The sequence below is a fragment of the Podarcis liolepis genome (assembly GCF_965112155.1).
Source record: "Podarcis liolepis genome assembly, chromosome: 2".
NCBI lineage: Eukaryota > Metazoa > Chordata > Lepidosauria > Squamata > Lacertidae > Podarcis > Podarcis liolepis.
The window spans coordinates 50,627,219-50,647,063 of NC_139555.1; the positions used below are offsets into that span (position 1 = coordinate 50,627,219).

Genomic DNA, 19,845 nt, shown 5'->3' on the forward strand with positions numbered 1-19,845 from the left:
GTTTCCCTCCCTGCTCACATATTAAAAATAAATAAATAAACTTCAATAACATAACCTTGCAGCGTGTCTGCACAAGAGGCTAAGTGCTGCTGGGTTTTTGAATGGGACTGTAAAACCTGCGTTTGCCTTATCTTCTGCATTAAAGGCTGTTACACAGGACACAAAACCTGCAAGTGTTTTTGAATCCATTCTTTGAATAATTCCTGCCTTTTTCCAGCATTCATGTACCTGAAAGTCACGTTTGACCTGTCTACCGTTTCAGAGGTGCATATTTTCGACCATTTCCCAACTGCTTCAGCTTTAATCCATAAAGTACAAGAAAAAAAGAATGAGCAAAGAGGACCTAACAAATTACTGCAGTGACTCACTGGCAACACATACAAATTCTTTGTATGCCGTTTTAAACAGAGTGCTTCTGAAGAGGAATAAAAGAAAGTGCTGGTGTAGAAATGTTGAAGGAAAAGGGGAGGGCAGAGGGCAGTTTTCCCCCTCTTTTCTTTTCTTGGACAGAACCAATTTTCCAAGCCTTTCAGTTTTGAAGCTGCAAACGTATTTTGCAAGCTGTAGGTTTTGTGTTTTTTTTAAAGGAAGAAACTTAAATCATCTCCAGACAACTTTTTGCAAGCGGCAAAGGAAATACTGCTCTGTCCAGGAGCAATTCAGAGATGCAGCCTGTCTAGACAAAGCTTCCCCCTAATTTCCTACCGATAATTGTTTTGGGAAATCTGCACACACATGTTCTGGAAAAGAACTCCTTACCTACCAGCTGGAAGGCACTAAAGTGGTCGGTCCTCTATGCCCATAGTGCTTTGGAACTGGGTGTCAGAATTGCTCTAAGTGGCTGAAGAATCAGCCACTGCCCTGCCCACCAGTCACTCTTAAATGTCAGGAGACTGCTCAGTTGTCAATCTGGCCTGTTGGAAGACTAGACTTGTGCATATGGGAAACTGCCTGGGCTCCAGGGCAGTAAATTGGCTTATTACTCAGAGTACTTTCTTACCCCCAGAGGTTCCATGGTATGGTACTGGGGTGGCCAACATGGTGCGCTCCAGATCTGTGGACTACAACTCTGAGCATCCTTGACCATGTTGGCCCGGGCTGATGGGAGGCGTAACCCAGAATGTTGGCTACCCCAGTGTTCTACCATGCAGAAAGATAATTCCTTGCCTCCCAGCAACGCTTAGGATACCCGTGATGTCTTTGCTTGCTGCGCCTTTGGCTGGTGCGTGCCAGCTTTCTCCACTGGACAGCCCCTGACTGCAGTTCTAGTTGGGAATTGCCACACACTACCAGAAGTGTCTGAAATGCCCAGGCATCCCCCACCCCCAGATCACTACATGCTGGCACGCTAAATTCAGCAACTCAACATCTGTCTTGGGACCACTGCATCCTGGTGAGGCACTCCTGGGAGGTCAGAATGATCCATTTGCCATTTTCCACTTCAGGGTGGGAGGTGGGGAGGGCAGTCTAGGTTGGAAATTCTTCTGCTTTTTATTTTTTCCAACTTGGAACATGCTTTGGAACAAACAAATGCCAGCAGCTCCCGGAGACATCTGCGTCCTAGAGCCAAGCAGCCAGCCTTTGTAGTGCTGTCTGGTGATTCTGGGAGAAGCAGCCCTTTTTTACCTTATACCAGGGCAGGATGCAGCACCATTGATTTGTCAGTGCAACTTGCTCAGAGCTAGCCCTGGGGAGCTTGGGCAGGTAGGGGACTCTCAGGGGAAAGAGGTTTCTTAAGTTTCCTAAGTACGTTCTAATTATGCTTCCCACAAAATGCTGTTTTATTGAAGATTGGCGTTTTCTTTTCCTGTGCTCTGCTACAGCAGTTCTCAACATCCATCGCTCTGCAGTGCTTATGATAACCATCTGGAAAAAGACACCAGGATGCAGAGATGAAAGGGGCTGCAGGGCAAACAGCAGCAGACTGAGATGTCATGATTCTGCTGAAAAGGAGATTATTGTTATTTTTTAAAAAACCTGACTGCTGTGCTAGATCTTCTGCTCCCCATTTCCAGCTATTGCACACCACATCAACTCTCAAATGTTTGAGGGGTGTATTATGGGGGGAGACCAGTTAGGGTGCTCCAAAACTCTTTGAGGGTGGAGATTCTCAACCTTTTCATTTCTCCTGTGCATTTGTCTCCATCACTCTTCATTCCTTCTTTCCGTTCCCATCCCAGAACAAGAACCGGTTCTGATGCAAAAATAATTCTACCACCATGCAGAAGTTAGAAGAAAAGTCATTGCATATGGGGCACAGCTATTAGCACAACATCTAAGAACAGGGAAGCATTAGAGTCACCACTTATATTGCTTTTATATGGGTATTGTACAAGTAGATGTTAGACATTCAACACACAGACCCATGTACCTGTAGAACACATTTGCCACAAACATGCAACCGTCCACTCACACCTATGCATCCACAGACAGTAGGTAGGAACGTACCTGTGCTTGCCCACACCTGTCATGCACTAGGCCCTTGGTGAGGATGGGGAAGGTGGGCGCCGTCTCCTCTCTTCGAAACACAGAGGGTCACACTGGAAGACCAGTGTTGACACTCCTTTTTTAAGCCGCTGGCACAAGGGGTCCTGGGTGAAGACTTTTCCCTCACTGCTCAGAATCTGGAAAACCTTTTACTTTTACCTTATATGAGCTGAAAGACGATGCTGCACGGCTGACGGCCTCATCTGTCAGTGGTCCTGAGGGCAGCCATTGGCTGGGGCCTGGTCACGTGGTCCCGCTGCCTTGACCTGCGACAGTTCAAGCGAATGTTGGTTTTACCCCCTAAGGAAGGCGTGCTTGACAATTTTCATATTTCTTCTAAATTTGGAGATTTCAGACAATGCTCAGAATGCCAGAAGCCCATGTGGAAGTCATTAAGACTGCGAGGGAAAGAGGGAGGGAGAGAGGCAGCCAGTAAGGGGGGGGCAGTGGAGGAAAGAAGGAGGGGTGGCAGGGAAAGCTTTCGGAGGTGGGGCAAGGGAGGGAGAGAGGCCTGAGGCTGTTGCCAGCTACATGCCTGGGAACGTAAATGAACTCACTCAGAGAAAGTTGTTTGTAATAATTTACTTCCTCTCCAGTTTTTCCTGCCCCATTTGGGAAAGCAGAGAAGCGCTGAGAACCACATGCTTGGAAGGAATAAATCCCACTTTGCCAGTGACAAATGTGGAATACCCTCTGCCTGCAAACTGCAGGAGATGAGAATAACTAAGGGCAAGATCAATTAATGCACATTATTTACTGATTAACCCCCTCCCTTTAATAACCACTTTATACAAACAAGGTGGACCCCCCCATTCTTTCTTTATATGTTAGCGATGGTGGCTCTGTTTGTGCTATACATTTAGAGAAGTATCGTACCGCTTTAAACAGTCACCATGGAAACTTTTGGAACACGGCATACAGTTCTGGTCCCCTCGCCTAAAAAAAAAAAAAAGAATATTGTATGGTTGGAAATGATTCACAAAGGGGCAACTCAAACTCAAAAACTCCCCTACGAGGAAAGGTTGCAGAGTTCGAGACATTTTAGTTTAATGAAAGGGTGAGTGAAGAGGTGGCATGATAGAAATTTCTAAAATTATGCGTGCCAGGAAGAAAGTGGATAAAGAAAAGTTTTTTCTCCTTCTCTCCTGACACTGGAACTCATGGGCACCCAATGAAGCTGAGTGTTGGGAGATTCGCGATGGATAGAAGAAAGTACTTCACACAGCGCATAGTCAGACTATGGAACTCCCAGGAGGCAGCGATGGCCACCAGCTTGGATGGCTTAAACAGAGAATTAGACAAATTTGTGGAGGAGAGGGCTGTCAATGGCTATGAGCCATGATGGCTGTGCTCTATCTCCAGAGCTGGAGGCCCCAATGCTTCCAAATACTAGCTGCTGGAAATCACGGAAGGGGAGAATGCTCTTGTACTCATGTTCTGCTCCCTGGTTTTCCATCGGCATCTGGATGGCCACTGTGAGAAGAGGATGCTGGACTAGCCGGGCCAATGGCCTGATCCAGCGGGCCTTTTGTTAAGTTGTGGGTGAACATATCAGACGACACAGCAATTCTTCAAACAGCTCTTGTTTATTCACAGGCCAGGACAGAACTGAACTGAAGGGTTCAGCCAGCCTGCTTATATAGAGCTCCAGTACAATGTAACTGTAACAATTTTCTAAAACTATCCAATCACTGAACGCCACTTTCTATCCCTTATTTGCACAACTATCTACAGTATCCCCCTGCTGGCCCAGGGTGAGAACTTCAGTACATAACACCTTTCTTATGTCCTCATGGTTCCCCACCAAAGAATGTAGTTTGCTAAGGCTGCTGGCTGTTGTTAGGAGACTCCTATTCCCCTCTTGGGCCTACAGTACTTTAACCATTAATCCCTCTTCCCAGGGAGTTCTAGGAATTGTAGCTCTGTGCCGGGGAATACGGTTACCTACATAGTAACTCACAGCACCCTTAAAATACAGCCCCTGGGTTATTTGGGGGAAGCCATGAAGTCTTTTAAGTGGCATGATCCTGCTTTAAATGTGCAGGGCAGATGAGCCCTGTGTCTTATGCTGGTGATTCTTCTTATGTAGCCAGGCAGCAGTATTCTGGATCAGTGAATCTAGAACATGTGGAACAGAATGTATATTGTTCATCATGAGTAACTGCAGCCCAGGACTGTACTGAGGATTCCATGGGGTGGGGTGGGGAGTTGGAAGAGATCTCGAGATGTTTCCTGGCCTGGCTTAATCTATCTTGTGATTTTCATTACTTTGAAAAGCTTCATCTGACCAGGCTGAAAAGGGTGTCTGAGCAGATGAATACACCAAGACTATCTCTCCCTCTCTGTGTTTTTGTATATGACACAGAGAAATATGGTATGGTGAATTGCCTGCTTTTGATATGACCAGGCACCCTATTCAACCTGGTTGGATGGAGCCATTTAAGGATAGAGAATGAGATTATTGGAAATCTTTCTTGCATATATCCAAGACCTGGATCTTTTCCTTCTATAGAAAGGCACTTTCCAGAAACACCATGTTTTTCTATGTAACCTCTGGTGATCTTCCACTTTGGCTGGGGGCCATGAGTACAGTTAATTAAATGGAAGGTATTTTTTATGGCTGACTTTGCAACCAAACAATATAAGGTTAGTTTTCCTCCCCCACAGCCATGGCTATACTTTTATCTGTTGACAGCCTTGTCACATCCACCTCCATGACCAGACTCCAGGTTGTGCAGGCCAGAGAGAGACTTTTGTTTGAGCAGTCGTCAAGTCACAGGTAGAAGGCACACACCCTTCCTGTGTGTTCATTCTGTCTTCCCTGAAATGTTTAATGGCACATGTCAAATAGCATCCTTGTGTTCCTTTCTATATCCTGTTGCCACATACACACTTCCTAATAAGAGGAAATGCATAACCCGAAAAGGGACACAATTTGCATATTAGGAATTAGAAATACAATGTCACTCACTATAGTGGGGGAAGCCTGTGGCCAGGAGCCCTTTGTGCCTACTCAGGGCCAAGCTAAAAAACTGCATTAGCTTTGCATCTGTCTCTTCATGGACACCATTCTTGGAGACAAAGGACACACCAGTGTTTGTGAATTGGTCCTTGTCTGGAGAAATAAGACAGAGAGGCTGGCACCCACACCATATGTTTAGAACACATGTCTTGGCCCAAAGAATCCTGTGAACCCCCACAGAGCCATGATTCCCAGCTACAGTTTGCAGGATTCCTTGGGGGAAGCCATTGCTTTAAAGGTATGGTGTGGATGCACTGGGTCAATTTTTACGGAAAATGTTCTCCTTTGAGAACTTAGTCATGAGGCTAATGGGTGCCCTCATGCCACGCTTTAAGCCTAGAATCCTCCTGCTGAGAGACTTGCAAGTACCGTAGTAGGGTAAACTTTGTTGTGGTGGTTCTCTCATCCTCCCTACCTGCACAGGTTCTGACCTTGGAAGTCATTAGACAAGGTGATACAGCTGCCTCTGGTAGCATCTTTGAGTGCCATTAAAGGTCATACAACTGTACTAGGGGCAGGGCCATAGTTCAGTGGTAGAGCATCTTGCTTTGCATGCTGAAGGTCCCAGTTTTAATCCCCAGCATCTCCAGGTAGGGCTGTGAACTGAAACCCTTGAAAGATGCTGCCAGTCAGTGTAGGTAATATGGAGTTAGATGGACCAGGGGTCTGACTTTGTATAAGGCAACTTCCTATGTTCCTGCCTATGTACTTTCAGAGCTGCCAATCAGTGCTGCACTAGATGGACCAATGGTTAAACTCAGGAGAAGGGCAGCTTCTTATGTTCCCCTACACCTTCAGAGGAGGTGGATGTTGACTAGGGATGTAATCAGGGATAATGGGATAGAAGCTGGCAACTTAGTTCTTTCTGCTCAGGAGGTTAATAGGCAAAGGTCAGTCCTGACAGTTCCTCCTGCTAACAAAGAAGCCAGTACAGCAGATATGGTTTCTGGTCGCTTGCCCCTGTTGCATTTGAGGAGAGAAACACAAAACTCAATCATGTACGGATGGGAAACATGAGCCCATGTATGGTAGGGTTTGCACTCAGGATGATTTAATTACCAGCCAACTGAAAACCCATGAAAGGCATTAAGGTTATAAGAACTCTGGATCAGCAGTTCCTTGTGCTTTCGTTCACCTTGTTCTTCTGATCACAGGAATGTCTGTGAAAATCCCACATATAGGAATCGGCTGCTCCCCCTGGTGCTGTTGCCTTCCTTTCCTCAAAGCACTCACAGCGCATAGTAATGGCTGTCACGGAAGAGCACGGCTTTTGCATGAGGAATAAGACAAAGAGCAGAAGAAATGATTTCTAGTATAGTTCAGGGCACAGATTTTCCACCTCTGTTTTATAACTTGGCTAAGTTATGTGCTGATCTGGGTTGCCTTTGCACAGCAGCACTGGGCTTATTTTTTGTCTTCCTGGTGCTCCCTAGCAGGTAATGAGGCACATATGTCAAGGGGTTAACCATCTGTTTTTAGTTACCGCTCTCCAGGTAGCTGATGCATTTTCCAGAGATGTGTTGCTAAAAATAGGTGTGATTATTGACCCCCCTGCCCTCCACACACCTTGTATGGCATTGGCTTGCCAGGCGGGGAGCATCATGAAGACAAATATAGCCCCCCCCTCCCCAAGGCGGCAACCTTGGGGGTCTAGAACAAAATATCTGATGTCTTGAGCTGATGCCTTTTGCACAGCCATTCCAAAAGCACCTTTTTCACATTCAAGGGAACCTAGAGATGAGGGGCTTTGCTCCTCAACTGCAGTGCAAAGGTAGCTGGGGAAAATAACGTGCTTGGTTTTCAAATCCTAAGCCTGATATTAGGAGCACACATGGTGTGTGATAGCCTAGCATGATGCGTGCAGGGCAGAGCAGTTAATCCGCTGAGATCCACAAGGATCTCTGTTCCAGCAAATAACAACTTGTCATGAGTTTGTAGCACAGATACTGGAACGGTCTGCAGCTCCTTTGAAGGCATGAGACTATTTCACACAGTGGAATCTTAGGAATTAGGGATGGATTATTATGGCCACGGCTACATTTTTCTTGGAAATACAGGCCTTTTAAAACAGCCAATATCCTTTAGAGAAATCCCACTGGTCCAAGGGAGAAGGCAGCCTGTTCCAAAAAAAAACCTGGCTTGTTTACACCCTTCCCAATACCTTCAGGAATCCTTAACATACTTCCCTGGGCATTATGGAGTCCAGAAAAAGCCCTTAAGGGCTTCTTTTAGATGACTTATTTGCTGCGCATTCTTCCTGATTGGTTTGCACAAAGTTTACAAGGATTTTAAATTATATCCAGGCTTTGCTGAGCATTTACTCTGTTTCAATGCATGATAACGTCAAGGTTGTAGGTTGTAGGTTGAATCCCTGTATGAGATGGATGCATATTCTTGTATTGCAGGGGGTTAACTAGGTGATCTCCAGGGTCCCTTGCAACTCTATGATTCTGTGATTTCACCTTCACTTTCCTAACTGCAAAAAGTCTGTTTCTTTTTTAAAGGTGACTTGTGCAAGGGTGTCAGAGCACTTTAATCCACTTTAATTTGCTCATCCCTGATTTTCCTGGTATGGGACCCACTATCAGTTTTTCTAGAATGCCATGGGGTTCATAGATGCAATGCTCTACTCTACCATTCATGCTAGCTCTTGAAAATAACTGTAAAACATCTCTATTGCCCCAAATAGTCAAGGATTGAGGAATTGCCCCCCTCCCTGCTCCGAAATCTGCAACCACATCAATTGCTGCCGTGCTGTTTTGATTGAAAGTACCAAGCAGCCCATTATTAGACCAAATTTAATGCTTCGTGTGACACACCCATCTACGTTTCTACCAGTCAGTCATTGTCCTGGAAAAAGTATATCTACAACTGCTAGAGAAATTGCTGGCTCCAAGCTACAATTCCCTTTGCATGCGCGCTCTCTCTCTCTCTCTCTCTCTCTCTCTCTCTCTCTCGTGTCTGCATGTGGCATACAACGATACAAAACTGTGGTCAGACAAGGTTTTGCAGGGGTCAGACCTCTTGCTTCTTTGGGGTTTGGTTCTGGCACTTGTCTCAGGGCTCTTCCAGGCTGTCTTTTGTGCTATTTTTCTAGGCACATCTCTGGCCTTGAAAGTGCCCTGTCTGAGCATTTTACTGCTGAATCAGAGCATATGGCAATTAGGTTTTCTGCAGATTGCCATTTGCTCCAATTCAGTGGTAAAAAGCAGATTTTTCCCAGGGAAAGCACCGGGGCCAAAAGAACAAAAGCCGCTCGGACACAGAGTTTTATACCACGGGCCTGTGCCTGGAGAGTGCAGTGCAAAAGGAAGTCTGGACGACAAGCCCTCAATCAATACCAGATCTTATTAGGGCTGCCAAATGGATGAGGGGCATAAATGAAAGCAGCCGAGCAAAAGGAACAGCGGAAAGTGTGTAAGAAGAGCACAGAGTCAACAAAGAAGTGCAATGAACCTAGATGGCGAATCCAAGCAACAGCTGAACACTCTCTTTACTTTTGCTTAAGCCGTGCCCATTCTGCTCAAAAACTTCACAATTCATGCTATCATGGTTGTTGCAGAGAAGGAGACGTCAGTCTCAGGGAGGTAAAGTCTTCTAAGAGCATTGGCCCACTGTCATCACATAAGTGGGTGGCAAATGGAGGAACGCAGGAAGCTGCTTTGTACTGAGTCAGAGCATTCATCCATCTAGCTCGATATTGACAGCCACTTCTCTAAGGTTCCAGGCATTGGGACATTCCCAGGCCTACCTAGAGATGCCAGCAGTTGAATCTGGGACCTTCTTCCTGCAAGGCTGAGGCTCTGCGACTGAGCTACAGCCAATTTCAGCCAGAGCCTTTAAAATCTCAAAGCAGCTCTTTTCTGTTCTTTACAACATGCTTCTCTGCAGAGGAGGTTTCTGTTGCCATCTCGTTCTTGTGTCTGCCCTGTTTCACCTACTCAAGTCACCCAGTCAGACCACTTCTTACAGTGATGGGCTGGTGCTAGCAGAAACACAAATATACTGTGCCATTAAATACCTTCTATAATTAGTAACTCGATTTCTAAAATGAAGTGAAAAATGTAGTGTTCCCTCTTGTTTGCTCACTAGATGCTAAAATCTTGTTCCATGACCCGACAGGGCCATGCCCTCTGTTTCCAAGAAGACTTAATAAGGTAATGTTTAGGATGTTACTATCTTTACAGCCCTTGTCTTATTGCAACTGTGTAAAATAAAACAAAACATTCTGAGTGAAGAAGAATTTCAACAGAGTTCATTTTTTAAAATTTTGTTTCTACACAAATGTACCAGAACAAAACTCTACTGTAATCCATCTGGGCTTGGTGTCTCCATCAACCGTGATTGCCTCTCCTCCTGCCTCCATAACCATTAATCTTCCTGACTTCATTGTGGTTGCCTATGAACAGCTTTCAGTTTGAAATCCAGGCATGTTTTATCACTCCCAGTTTCTGGATCCCATAAGAAGCTGTTTGGTTCTTTCAACCAAAAGAGTCTTGCAGCAATTGATGTGGACACAGGCTTTGGAACAGGGAGAGAGGGGTCCTCAATTTTTGACCATTTTGGGCAATGGAGATGATTGTACAGCCATTTTAAAGAGTTAGGGCCTCTGAAGACATCCCTTTTTATTGTGCATTCATGATTTTTGGTGCTCATGATATTATCAGGACAGTCACATATGATTCCACTTTCAATACTATTTGCGCCTGCAAAAGTTTTGTGGCTGTCATATTGCTTCATTTCCAGTCAGTGTATATCCTATAACATCCTGCTGTGGTCCTGTAACTTTTCATACCACAAATATCCAGGGTTGTGTGTTTATGTGTGTCCCACTTTTGTTGCGCTCTAGCCCCTCCAGACAACAATGATGTGGTAGCATTGGGAAAATATCACAGCACAACCAAGGAAGCAGAGTAAATCCACCACTGATGGACTATTATTGTGTCAATAGCATAGTTGCGGAATATACCTGAAATAAAACTTGCCTTCAGAAAGGTGGAATGGCAGAGCAGAGCTTGGAATCTGTGAAGCCCCTGGCTTTCTGTTGGTTCCCACCATTCACCATGATGGTCTCCATCATTCAGCATGGCTGGCGAGGAGCTGTGTGACCTCTTTGGTCCCTAAGTCTGCACAGCTGGTTTACTAGGCTTCCCATGGAGCAGAGAGATCTGGAGGGAAATGTGTCTGTGTTTCCTGGTGATGCCTTCCAGTTCTGTACCAGGAAGACAAGAAGCTGCCATAGAGATAAGACCAAGGTGGACCATGTTTGCTCTTTATGGATCTGGTTTAAGTCAGTCTCCTTTGGCCTTCCTCTCCAGTCCTGTCAAAGTGAAGCATTACTCCTAACGATAAGCTTCCCGAATGGTTGTGTATCTTGAGGGGCGCTGCTACTGCTGCTGGAATGTCAAGCGCTCATGCTCAGACAGTCTGCTCCTGCTGTGAGTTGGCTCAGAAGCTGTAATGCAAAAAGCCTGCTAGTTGCTCCTGCCCAGTGCTGGAGAGCCATATACATCTGAGTCTGACCTCCTCAGCTAATGGTGTCTGAACATGTTTCAGTGCATTAGGACAGGGCCAATCAGAAACTGTGAAGGTGCCTGGCCGTCTGCCTTCATGACATAGCTCTGCCAGTTAACACCTGTCCTTTCATCTACCACCTTGACAACATACTTAATTATTCCAAACTTAAAATGTCACGGCATTATTTTAATATGATTGAGGGCGGAAAGTTTGTTTTGCATCCTTTTCCAAGTTGTGCTTGTGGCAGCTCCTCATCCTTCCTAAGTTATGTTACTGGGTAGCTTTGGAGCTTGGCTACATGTTAGAGAATTGCTATGCATTCCCCTAAGGGTGAATAGACTTTCCCTATAGCCTAGCAAAGAAATGGTACCTTCTAAGCCAGTGGTGGAGAAACTGGCCTTCCAGTTGGCTGGCTCCAACTCCCGCCAACCCCAGGCAGCATGGCCAATGGTCAGTCCAATAACATCTGGAGGGCCACAAGTTCCCCATCCCTGTTCCAGGTAGATCATACAACTAGCACTTAGAGAAGATTCTACTGGAGGAAGTGCTTCCATTCACTTAAGTTTACACACACAGGCCTAATAAGGAAATATAGCCAATGCTGCTTTGTAAAGTCTGAAACACAGTTATCTTATTTTGGACAGGTCACTGAATACAAGGCAAGTTGTTCTTATTGTGTCCACCTTGCTATTTAATTTAGTGTACATCTGTCTCCAGAGCTGCTGGTTCAGAATTTCCCCCCAGCATACTATATTCAACAGCAGTTACAAAATGTGAAATGTTATTCCTTCCCCAACATGTTTTTGTGTATGAGCAGACATAGGCAGTAGGCTTGTTTTCAATGCACCAGGGCAAGCTTCTGAGAGAGGAGAACCAAGCACAGGATACGTCTGTGTCTGTGCACGCACATTGGTCCTGTGAACCCAGACAGAAACTACAGGCCCTGATAAGGAAAGCCTCCTTCTTGTAACTCCGAGTCATTGTACAAACACATTACACTTGCAGCGCCTGAACCAGCCACGTAACACCAGCTGAGGGTGGATTGTTTAGCGATAAGCTGGAGTTTCTTGGCCCATATATTACCTGAAGCAGCTGAAACAAGAATCTGGCTTCCCTTTTAAAATAATAGCAATAATAATAATTGCATGAGCTGCCAAGATTAAATGAGTGGCGAGTGGCATGATTAATGAGTGCAGCAAGGTCAACACACCCTTGCAAGGTCACATTCAGAACACGGCTGTGGCTGAGTTTTATACTAAATTGAATCTGCACGCACACACACAACTAGAGTGTTAAGTCGGCTTAAAAAGTATTCCTGTTTGGTCATCTCTTTATTGCAGCACAAACATGGGTGGTGGATGAGATTTGCCCTTGTCAATTTCCTATAGGTCTTTCACACCACTGTTATTGACTACAAGCCTTAAATACCATAGAATCATAGAACTGTAGAGTTGGAAGGGACCTCCAGGGTCATCTAGTCCAACCCTCTGCAATGCAGGAATCTCACCTAAAGCATCCATGACAGACGGCCATCTAACCTCTGCTTAAAAACCTCCAATGAAAAAGAGTCCACCAGCTTCTGAGGAAGTCCATTCCACTATCTTCTTCTTCTTCTTCTTCTTCTTCTTCTTCTTCTTCTTCTTCTTCTTCTTCTTCTTCTTCTATTGGTTTTCAAATACAAAAACAGAATTATACACTCCAAACATCTTAATTACATCTTACTTCCCTTTTTTGACTTCCCTCAATTTGTCTGCAATTCCTTCACTTTATTACTTTTTACACATTTCTACCCATTGTTATTAATGCTGTTAACTTCAGTTCATTTTTAATACTTTTTTTCACATTTTCCCATCACAGAGCTTCCTTAAAACTTACAAACGTAATCTGATTATCACTCAGTTTTTGCAAATATTGGATAAACTTTTCCCAATCTTCTGTAAATCTTTGATCTCGTCGATTCCAGATCCTTCCGGTCATTCTATCCAGTTCTGCATAGTCCATCATTTTGGTTCTCCATTCTTCTAAGGTAGGTAGCTCCTCCTGTTTCCATTTCTGGGCCATCAATATTCTTGCTGCTATCTTGCTGCATATAAAAATAACTTCTTTTCTTTCTTATTTATCTCATTACCTGTAATACCTAGTAAAAATGCTTCTGGTTTCTTAGCAAATGTATATTTCAACATTTTCTTCAATTCATTATAAATCATCTCCCAAAAGCATTTTACCTTCTTACATTCCCACCACATATGAAAAAAGGTACCTTCTTTTTCTTTACATTTCCAACATTTGTTACTTGTCTTATACATTTTTGCTAACTTTACAGGTGTTACATACCATCGAGACATCATTTTCATAACATTTTCATTTATGACTGTACATGCAGTGAATCTTAAACCTTCTTTCCAAAGTCTTTCCCAGTCCTCCATTTGTATATTATGCCTTACACTATCAAACAGCTCTTACTGTCAGAAAGTTCCTCCAGATGTTTAGTCGGAATCTCCTTTTTCGTTTCTTGAATTCATTGGTTTGGTCCTACCCTCTGAAGTAGGAGAAAACAAGCTTGCCAGCACAACTGCTGGACAGGATTACAAGGCTCACCTTAGTAATGAGACTACTCAGTTTATCCTTCTCTGAAAGGCATTGCTGGTTTTGAGCCAATATGATCCTCCCCATATGCATAGTCACAGCCATGCACAGAAAGGGTTTCTTGTGCTAGTGTTGAGACCACCAGTCAATAGGACTGCTCCGGAGGAAGATTCCTTGAGGGGTTTGCCTAATAGGGCAGTTGTCAAACATTGCCCTCTAGTTCTTTGAAATGGCTGGGCAAGTTGGGTACAGAGTGTGTCTAGGTCCATTAGCTGCAACCCGTTCCCCAAGAGACAGTGTGATTTGTTTTGGCAGAAGATGACTAAGAGGGGAGCTTAACAATCCATCTCAGAAATCCCTGGGTGACAACTTAATGGTTTGAAGTGAGTGCCAGGTACAGGCATAGAAGTAAATGTTAGGGTTTTGGGAGCCGTAAAATCTTTCTGCAGTCAGTCTTGGCTGGCCTTGCTCAGGGTGTGGCCAAGCTCCACTGGGCAGACAGGACCAATTAGGGAAGGATCTGAGGGCTTTGTTTAGACTGGTTTGAAAGCAAAGCTCGAAATGCCCACAAGGCCTACAAGAAACATGTGTAACTTGTGAGTTGACCCATCAAGCCAAAGGTGTCCCATGAGAAAAGGATGGTATTTTTCTGTTGTGAACCACCCTGGGTCTTTGGATAAAGGGTGGAATACAGATTTAAATAAAAACAGACAACAACAACAGCAGCAGCAGCAGCAGCAGCAGCAGCAACAACAACAACAACAACATTTCTTTTGAACAAAGACATGGGGATTGCCAAGTCCTTGGAAGGTCAGATGAAATCCCTGGTGGTGTGCCTGGGACATGGCAGACAGTACAAAAGGAAGGTTCTGAGGTGGGTCAAGTCTGGTTGAGACATCATGATAAATGGGAACCATGTTTCCATGGTATTGTCTTTCTTGCTTAAAGAAGAAGACGACAAATGGCTATATGAAGTTAGTAGAATCTGCCAAGTCCTGTTGATTTGGCCTGAAGTTTCCCATCCCTGACTCAAGGAGAGGATACTGTTGGTGTTACAAATGGGTAGTATCTAAATGAGAAGGATGGTAAATGTATGACAAGGCTGGACCAACATTGCAGCTGAGTGCTCCAGACCCTAAGCACGGCCATGGCAAGTATTTGGCACACTCTAGGACCCATGTCTCTGATGCCATGTCTGATGCCATGTCTCACAGCACTCTCAAGCACAGCACTACTGTGCACAGATCTGCAAAGGGCAGAACTAGCTTGACTATCATGGTTCTCAATAACTTGTCCATCCATCTGATCCAATTTGCCTTCCCTCAAATTGCACATTAGCTTGTCCGTCCAGTATTTACTGTCACAAAATTACACTGCCACCTGAACTGTACTTGAGCTACACTTTTGTAGACAAGTCTACAGCTGTGCATGCTTGCTTGTGTCCTCGTCTATTTGATCTTTGATAAAGATCATCAAAGGAAGTCCAACCCCCATCCTGTATTTCTGCAGCGACAGTGATAATTCACAGGCATCCAAGCCATTATTTCTGAACAAATCAAACTGCAACTTCAAAAGGAGACGGGAGACATAGTCTGGACCATTTCCCTATGTGCACACAAAACAAATACCTATGGACCAGGTTTCACAATATTGCTTGCCAGCCTAATTTGTTTCAGGAACATTATGGAGACTGGCAATTTTGAAATCTTCTGGCTGTCTGAACATCAGGGCCTAGTCAACTCTGATTCCCGTGGCAGCTGGATTTCAGGATGTCACACATATCCCTTTTAATTTTATTTTATTGCTGAGTGATGTAGGTGGTGCCTATCTTCCTTTGGAAACAAATGTTAAACCACACAGGGAGCACTGGGTGGAAAGGATGCTCTGGAAGGGTTAGGTGAGATGGTTGAATTCAGCCCAGGGTCCCCCAAGAATGCTGCAGCTGCATGACCATGCCACTCTGCAGTACTTTTGCCCCAGAAGAGAATATCTGCAAAGGAGTAGCAGCTGTTATATACTATTGGATCCAGGGAGGGTTTTTCTACTGTCATCTCCTTCAAGGCAGCCGGCACCACCACCTCATGGAAAGATGCATTAACCACATCTTGAATCCACCCAGGCATGCCCCCAACCCAGCTAGTTTTCATCATCCACGAAGGGCAAGGGTCAAGAGGAGAAATCATTGGATGCATGCTCACAAGCACAGCATCATCTGCAAAAATTGCAAAAAACTGAAACTGATTCCACAAAGCATGACTTGATGGGGCTTTGAATGATCCGTGCCTGAACCTCTGGAGAGCTGCTGCCAGACACAGAGTAGACCAGAGGTACCCAATGTGGTGCCCTCCAGATATTGCTGGACTACAACTCCCAGCACCCCTAACCATTGGCTATGAAAGCTGGGGCTAATGGAAACTGGAGCCCATGAAAAGCTGGAGGACACAGTGTTGGCTACCCAATAAACAATACCGGTGTAGATGGATTCACCAGGTACGAGGCAGCATCTTATGACTTTAGACATGGGTTGTGTGCAAGGCGCCCCCATTATTGGTGCTCGCTTATGCACATCTTATGCTTCCTACAAGCAAGCGTTGTATCACAGTTTTCCTTGGCAGCTGCGAGTAACATGGGGTGTGGTTGGGGACAGGAGGCCAGGAGATGCAGGAAGCAGGACGGAAGTTTCTGTGTGCAATCATTCACACTGGCTAATTTCCCACCAGGTGCTTGGGATCAAGGAACTAGAAACAAAGACACACAGAAAGGAAGAACAAAATGGCTGTTAGCAAGAAACCTGTGCATCTGGAACATGTAAGGGGGATGTAAACAGCAGTGATAAATGTGCTCAGGCCGCAGCAGCAGGATATACACGACGCCTGGATTCACCATTGCTCTCCCCCAATCCCCACTTCGCTAATACACTGTTTATTGACAAGGAACGTCATATTTCTTCCAAGAACTTCATACGCAGATTTGTGTGTTCTTAATGCATTGCCAGGTGTGAGGAGGAATGGGTCATGTCAAAAAGACCAGGGACAGCTGGGGGTGCACAGCAGAGCAGAGAGACTGAGATTGCCTCATAAGGCTCCCACACGCCTCTTGGTGGTGTCCACAGCCTTTTGGTCCAGTGGTTAGCATGCCAGGCTTATTTATTGATTTATATCAATCACTGTGCGCTACTCAAGGCAGCTGACAGCAATTTAAAATCCTCTGTGTCCTAAAAACCCATTGCACCATAAAACTGCATCAGAAATGCAGCATTAAAAATACAACAAAGGCAGAGGCCACAGATAAAATATGGCCTTAAAAACAGCCCATGCTTAGCTGGCAAAAAACTGACAGAATAAAAAGGTTTTTACCAATCAGCAAAGCACCATCGTGTGTGTGTGTGTGTGTGTGTGTGTGTTTGTGTGTGTGTACTTCACAGGACAAGGAGTCCTGCACTAGTGGTGAAGACAGAAGCAGTGAGAAACGTGGAAATTCTGCAAAGACCATTGGCATAGTGTGGGTTGCCAGTGCCTAGGGTTGTGTGGGAGGGAGAGAAATGGATGGAGTACGCATGCACATAATGGCCTCTGTATCACCCAGGAGATTGCAGCTGCAGAAATAATAGTCATTCCGTTGCCTGAAGAAGCCACTTCCTGGCTCTCATGGGGAAGCTGTTTTCAACAGAGCCCAGCAATGGAAGTGCACAGCTGAATTAAGGCAACACTGGGTGTTGAAATTTTGTGCCCCTAACAATTTTGCACCTGGGGCAACCACCCCTATGTCCTTACCACCACACTATGCCAATGGTATAAACATAAGAAGAGTCCTGCTAGATCAGGCAAACGTTCCTCCAGTTCAGCATCCTGTTCTCACAGTGGCCAACAAGATGTCTATGGGATGTCCACAAGCAGAGCAATATTCTCTCAAGTTCCCAGCAACTGGTATTTAGAGGCATCCTGCTTCCATCATTGGAGGTAGAGCATAGACCTCCTGGCTAGTAGCCATGAACGGTCTAATCCTCTTTTAAGAACATCCAAGATGGGGGCCACCATCACTACAACTTTTAGGAGTCACTTCCATAGTTCAACTACATGCTGGGTGAAGAAGTACTTTATTTTGTCTCTCCCAAATCTTCCAACGTTCAGCTTCATTGGATGTCCACAAGTTCTAGTATTATGAGAGAGGCCGAAAAACCTTTCTCCACCACCCACCACCCAAGACATCATGTTCACTTCTCGGATGAGTGCTGTGGCTGATGATGACATAGTACTTCTATGACAAATGCTATCTGGCTCTGGGCACAGACTGGGAAAGGAGGGCTGGTGGAACTCACAAGTCTTGCTTGCTATGCACCCAGACACTAGTTGCTGGGCTGCTTGCACAGAGAAAGAACAAACGTGCAAGTTCCATGCTACAACGAAAGAATGCTTACAGTTCTGTCCGCATTCATTATTTTATGCATTAAAGAGGCACAGAAATTCTAAATCCCACTGGAAATCACATGGGAGAAGCCATCCAGGGATTGGGAACTGGCCTCCCTTCCTGTCCTACTGACACTCCTGATAAAATGTCCAAGAGAGGACATTGACCTCTGCTGGGTGCCAGCAAGAAAATTCTCCCCTGCCCTCTCTCCAGATGGGACTCGTCTCCATGTTTATGCAACCCAAGGAGTCAGTAGAATTAGTCCCTTTTCATTTTGCCCTTTTTTGAGAACCGAGAGTTTAATTCCCACCAAACAATGTTCTTTTCCAACAAGCTTAAAATAAGCCCTTTAGGCTGCAGTGGCCTGTGAGTTGCTAGCATTGTGCAAATATGGACTTGTGCAGAGAGTGCCTATGACACAATGAGAAGGCTATTTACTGGTTGGGGGGCAGGGAGGAGGAGGAGGAGGAACGGAGAGGGGGGGAGGCCAGGAAGTTGAAGGGAGGGGCAGCAGGAAAGCTTGCGATCTTCATGCCCCCATATGGCCATTCTCTAAACAGCAAGAGCTTTGTTCCAGCGGACACGGGAGGGTGATGAAATGTAATTGGATTTAGTGCATGGGAACTTGTATATTGAACTTGGGGATGTGGTTATGTTGCGCTGGCAGTGCAGCTTCATAAACTGCATTCCTATGGTGAAAGGGCAGGGCATAGGTGCACATATTATACCTCCACAGTTGGGGAACTCAGGCACACATATCCATGCACAAATGTTCACAAACACAGGCACGGTCTGTTAATTTGGACTATAACATCTCATGTGAATCAATTACTATCTCAGCGACAAGAGTTGCTTGGCATTTCCCAAGCTGTTGCCCTATGGATGCCCTTCAATTCGCACCAGCCAGAGCCAGTATGGCCAGAGATCAAGACCAGTAGGGACTGGAGTTTGGAGGGCAGCTGGTTGGGGAAGGCTACTTGGATGGATGGTGGCAAAAGGCAGAGCGGAAAGAAAACAAGGGGGCAATTGGCATTTAAATGTGTGCTCAATGGATGGGGCGTGTGTAGCTGTCTTCAAAGTGTTCCATTTATTTAGCTGGCTATTGGCATATTGATCAAGTCTCTAATCCTCTTCACTGAATCAAATAGATTTACAAATGTTTTCATGTGAAATGATTAAGACTGCTACATGTGCATGTGATTAAACACTGGAAAAAAGGATCCCTGACCCCCCAGCCATGAAAACAAGCCTCTTCTTTTCCACTCTGAGGCAATTATCTTAAAATCACAACCCCTGCCCTGCACTACAGCCCCCCCATACGACATCCTTCACAGTCCTTTCCAGTCTCATACACTTTAGAGGCTTTGCCGCTATCGGTCGATTGAACACACTCAGCAGTTGCCATGTGCAGTTGTGCACTATGCGGTTAGAGTTTGCTTAAACTTTCTTTCCCTAGATGGAATTGCCAAGACAGCTGGAGCATGTTGAGAGCATAAGCTGGCTGGTGGCGGGCCAAGTGATAGAGCAGGCTGGGTGGGCTTGCTCTCTTACGAAAGTTACTGAAACAATGCACAGAAAGCCAAGTGCCCAAATTCGGCAGGAGTGGGCCGTAAGCTCATTTGTAAATATGTGGCTGCAGGCCCCCCACATGGCCCAAATAATGAGACGATTCAGGGTAAGCTCTACCTGGGTTTGGTTTCCTTTGGAAATGGATTGAGGTGTGTGTTTTTTGTAATATTTGTTTGATTTATAATCATTCAAGCAGAACAAACAGCAGGCTGCCCTACATGGCAGCAAATCCATTACCCATCATGCACCAGATCTTC

General features: G+C 45.2%; 2 long non-coding RNA genes across 4 annotated transcripts in view; one reads left to right on the forward strand and one right to left on the reverse strand.

The window, feature by feature from the left end:
* Positions 1–4,586, reverse strand: part of LOC310696926 — a 29,484-nt gene extending 24,898 nt beyond the window's left edge. The window contains exons 1-3 of one of the 2 annotated variants that reach the window (XR_014520790.1): positions 4,436–4,586; positions 3,364–3,423; positions 2,647–2,753 (exon numbers count right to left, since the gene is read on the reverse strand). This is a non-coding gene — a long non-coding RNA (uncharacterized lncRNA). The remainder of the gene's footprint in view (positions 1–2,646; positions 2,754–3,363; positions 3,424–4,435) is intronic. The other variant, XR_014520789.1, reaches the window with a different exon arrangement.
* LOC310696965 lies at positions 3,432–16,544 on the forward strand. Of its 2 annotated transcripts, XR_014520812.1 has the most exons (5): positions 3,432–3,544; positions 5,183–5,266; positions 9,602–9,666; positions 14,396–14,486; positions 16,333–16,544. It is a non-coding gene; the product is annotated as an uncharacterized lncRNA (long non-coding RNA). The 2 variants fall into 2 exon arrangements; XR_014520813.1 differs by lacking the exon at positions 3,432–3,544 and having other exon boundaries at positions 4,705–5,266.
* Positions 16,545–19,845: the final 3,301 nt, after the last annotated feature.